Source organism: Echinops telfairi, unplaced genomic scaffold (genome assembly GCF_000313985.2).
Source record: "Echinops telfairi isolate 266 unplaced genomic scaffold, ASM31398v2 ScPeMD7_3;HRSCAF=10, whole genome shotgun sequence".
Taxonomy (NCBI): Eukaryota; Metazoa; Chordata; class Mammalia; order Afrosoricida; family Tenrecidae; genus Echinops; species Echinops telfairi.
In genome coordinates this window covers 3,344,287-3,349,433 of record NW_022103899.1, presented here as the reverse complement: position 1 = coordinate 3,349,433, position 5,147 = coordinate 3,344,287, and positions in this window count along the sequence as shown.

Genomic DNA, 5,147 nt, shown 5'->3' with positions numbered 1-5,147 from the left:
ATTAAAACCCCTAAGAGCTTTGTTCATAATAGTAATGATCTTGAAGAAACCCATATGTCTATCAACAGGAAAATGGGTGTGTGAATTGTGGTATATGCATTTACACAATGGTATAGAATATTAAAATATTGAAAATCAATGAACCACAACAAGACTAATACAATATGAGCAATCCTGGAATTACAATATTAAATGAATCTAGATATGCTACAAGAACCCTTTCATAAGATTAAAACAAAATAAAACTAATTTCACAAAACGCACGTAGAGACGGTGAAGCTGTATAACCAGGGAAGCAAAACATTGATAAGCAGGGGCTCAGGATAGGTTACCTAACACCGAGACCCAAGGGCAGTTTGAAGAAACCTCATAGTCAGTACTACGTTGTCAAAGGTCTCCTTTTGCGTTGGGTGATAGGCTCACTGATGATTATCACATCACTAAAAATAACTAAGTAAACAAACAGAAAACACCCAAATGAGCAGAAGTTGAGCCTACATAGACCCATGATAAGTTTGGGATGGTGACCAAAGATTACAATGAATCAGTCGCATGAACCTAATATGTTAAACAGAAGAAGAAAGGGAATGGGGAGGGGAGACCGGAAGGGGTAGAGAAAGGAGAGAGAGACGGAAGGGAACAGATGAGCAGGGAAAAGAAATGAAGCTGTGTGTATGAGAGATCGCATATATTACATACACACATTTAAAAAGAGTAAAAAGGGCTTTAGCAAACATTTTTTATAAAGGGAAGCGGGGAGGCCGACAAGGTGGCTGGTAGGGTTGCAAGTCAAAGTTGAAGCCCCAACAAGGATTTGTTTTTACTGTGACATCTGAACCACTGTATTATGTTGTTCCACACACATGCCACTGAATACATATATCGTGGGTTGTAAGTTTTGTATATTAGTAGTATTGCTCCTGGACTGTAAATTGCTTGAAGGCTCTGGACCCTCCATGATGCACAGCGCCTTGGGTGGAGGGCGCTGAATGAACAAAATACACTCACTTGGCGTTCTTATAAGGGCAAACCAAACGGTACTGTTACCAAATCTTAAAAGCTTTCATTACACACAAACATCAAAAGGTGAAGCTTTTGTTCTTAACGTGACCTCCATCTAGTCTATACACTTTAAAAGACCGGTGAAAACTTACAGAGCAGACTGTAAATTTCAACAACTCAGGTATACTCTGAAATCAACTCATCCATTGCAAGCCTCTCAACGTGCCATCCCTTACCTACCCTGCTTCCTCCATCTGTTTCCTGTACCCACTCTTCCTTCTGAACAGTCCTTGGGTAAATGCTGCCCTTTCCAGCGTAATTGCTTGCTTAGGCTAACTTAGAGAGGAGTTAGAATCACTGCCTGGTCCTGCGCCGTCCTCACAATTGTTCTTCTGTGTGAGCCCATGGTTGTAGCCAGTGTCGATCCATCTTGTTGAGAGCCTTTTTTCCTTTTCATTGCCCCTCTACTCTACCAAGCATGATGTCCCTCTCCAGGGACTAGTCTCTCCTGACGACATGTACAAAGTACCGGAGACAAAGTCTAGCCATCCTTGCTTCTGAGGAGGACTCTGACTCCTTAGACAGACTTGCAAGTTCTTACGGCAGTCCATGGTACTTAATATTCTTCTCCAGGACCACAATTCCAATGCATCAATTCTTCTTCCATCTTCCTTATTCAATGTCCACCTTCTCTATGCATCTGAGGCGATTGGAAATACCATGATTTGAGCTGGAGCTCTGGAGGTACATATGGCATTGAGCTACTAACCACCACATCGCAGTTTGAAACTACCTGCTGCTCTTTGGAGGAAAGATAAGGCTTTTACTCCTATAAATGGTTACCGTCTTGGAAATCCACAGGGGGCAATCCTACCCTACCCTTTAGGGTGGCTGTGAGTTGGAATTTAATCACTGGCAGTGACTTTTTTGTTTTTCGGGTCAGATGTACCCTGATCCTCAAGGTAACATCAGCCCCATCCCCCGCCCCCACAACATATTAAAGAGGTCCTGTGTAGCAGATTTACCCAATGCCATGTGTCATTCTATGCCTTGACTGCTGTTTCCATGAGCATTGATTGTGGAACCAAGCAAGACTAAATGCTTGGCAACTTCAGTCTAGTCTCCATTGATTGCGATGCTACTTACTGGTCCAGTTGTGAAGATTTGGGTTTTCTTTACATTGAACTGTAATCCATCCTGAAGGCTGCAATCAGCAAGTGTTTCAAATCCTCCTCACATTCAGGAAACAAGGTGTGTCAACTGCACATCACAAAGGTTCTTAATAAACCCTCCTCCAATGTGGTGCCTCATTCTTCATCATGTAATCCAGCTTCTCTGATGATTTGCTAAGCCTTTCCTAGGGAGAACCATGGGACTCTCTACTCCCATGAAGAGATAGTCTTAGAAACTCACAGGGCAGTTCTACCCTCTCCTCTAGGGTCACTGTGAGTTGGCATGGACTGGCTGGCAGAGACTCGCCATGAATAGAGAGATCCAGAGGTAAGTGCTTGTACAATAATGCTACCAAATTCTTCCCTCAGAGAAGGGGATTAAATCGATTGAATTTTTCTCAGCATCACCCTCAACTTCTAATATCACGTGTATAGAAACCATTCCTTCCAAAACAATTTGAAGGCTCAGTCCTCAGACATTTCTTTACACCGAATCTCACACTCACTGCCACCAAATCAATGCTGACTCATAAGAGACGGGACACGACAGCGTAGAACTTCCGGGTGGGTTTCCAGGAGAGCCATATCTTGCTCCCACTAAGGCCGCAAGAAACACTGGGATGGATGACATGACTCTAAAACGTGGGTGAGAAACTTGAACAAAGGAAGAGAAGCCACTGGGAGTTCTACTTGCACAGAGATCTTACAATCTCCTGGAGAAATGGCCAAATGCAATTAGAAGCTTACCAAGACCCTAAAGTAAAACCCTGAACAAAAATGGGTAACTCATTGTCTTTCCAACCAGCTATTATGTTAATGGCTGTTTTTCGGGAAACAATAACACCCAAAAGGCAGAGACTGGATCTAAGGGCCTGTCATCGGTCCTGGTCTTGAAGAAAAGGAGTGATGTTCCCACTCATTCGCTGCCTCTTGAAGTGTGAGCTGGGACAGATGCTCAGACATAATCAGGTAATAGCGTTTCCGTGCATCCCAGAGCGCACTGCACCGCAGGGGGATGTTTTTCAATAGCAGTGTCCTGGATCTCCTCTTCTCTGCTATCTCCTCCTCATAAACCATGAAGAACTCTAACTAAACCCACTACCACTGTCTGATTCGTAGCCACCCTATGCAGGATTTCTTTGACTATGAAACTTTACAGGAGCAGACAGCCTCGCCTTTCTCCTGAGAAATGGTTGGTGGGTTTGAACCACTGAACTTGTGGCTACAGCCCAATGCCTAACCCGCATTAAGTTTGATAACAACACTTAGTTTTCCAGAGCTGCTGTAACAAAACACCACAGAGTAGGCGGCTTAAAAAAAAAAAGCTTGATCCCCCCCCACCACCACCACACACACACACACTTTTGGAAGTTAAAAGTCCAAATCAGGATCTTGGCCTAGTCAGATCCTTCTGCAACTTTTGAGAGAGGAAATGGTCCATGCATTCCTTCATGGATTTTGAAAGTGGCTGCTGAAATCTTTGTTGCTCTTTTGCTTGTTGATGGATCTTCACATACTGTCCTCGTCCAGTCCAGAAGGCAGTAGAATTAGTACTCACTCTACGCTGATGGGGGAGAAATGTGGGGCTTTCACCTACAATGAAGCTCTACCCTGTCCTCGTAGACCACTTTGAATTGGTATTGGCTTGATGGCAGTGAGTTTGCTGTGGTTTCTGGTCTACTCTGGTATGCTGTCAGCTGGCTTAACTGATACAATGAAAAACCTTAGATTCAAACAAGGTCACATTCACAGGTCTAGAGGTTAGAATTTCAACCTATCTTTGGGGAGGATTCAATTCAACTCATGAAACATCATCCATGCTCAACCAGCTTATCAAAAGCCAGGTCTACTCAAGAAGGACCAGCATTCCTTGTCAATACGGACATAAATACACATGGACACCAGCAAAGCAAGATTAAATTCTCTCCACAGTAATGTTTCATTTCTTAGTGTTGCTTCAATGTGCACTGTTGTCACAAAGTCTTACAAGATTGAACAGTGCTCTTAAATATCAGTCAGTGTCATGACCGATCCGGTACTGATTTATTTTTTTTCTTCCCTGTTTACAGGAGGGGAGAGGATGAAGGTGGTGGCAGAAGTGGCCATCCTACCATCACCAGTGGATACAGAGGGGCAAAACATCAACCTAGTTCAAGGGTAAGGCAAGGAACGGAGCCGGCCAACAGGCCATTCTAGAGAAAGTGACCTGGGATAATCCGAGAGGGAGCTAAGACTGGACAATGGTTTTACAAAAGATCTTCCTTTAACATAAAAGATGTTTGACAATAGCTGTTATTCAGATTCTCCAAAACAAACAATGTTTGCCAACAAGAGCGGTTCTATGTACTTAAAGGATAAATAAGAAAAGAAACCCTTTCAATTAGCACTTAAAGAGATTCCTAAGTAAATCATATATGAGATTTGACTACCTCATATTTACCTGAGTGGAAATATAAACATATTAACATGCAAACACAGATAGTGCTTTGACTTCCTCTGCATTTTTCCTGAACGGATTTCTCCCACATGATAAGCAGGCCTCTACTTCAGCAAGGAAAATCCACCCCCAGGTCAAAAGCAATTTTCTCACAGCCTAATTCCTTTCTACTGGTCACTGCAACACTTTCCTATAACCACCCAATGTGTGCCTATGACTGGGAATGGTACTGTGCACTCACTGTTTAACATGCACTTTAGCTTTTCAAGATACTGTTGGAAGCAAAACGATCCTTTATGGCATTCTGTAACAGTCTACTTCATTTATTGCTTACTAGAATTTCTGTCAATTAAGTGATTCCTTTCACACACACACACACACACACACACACACACACACACACACACACAAACTGTTTCCCAAATGCCTGTCCGAGACTAAATACAAGTTGCCCCATCACAGCAGCCGTGATGGTCATGCCAATTTCACAGTGTGATTTGTGCACTCATTTCATTCTGAAAATGACCCTGCCCTCC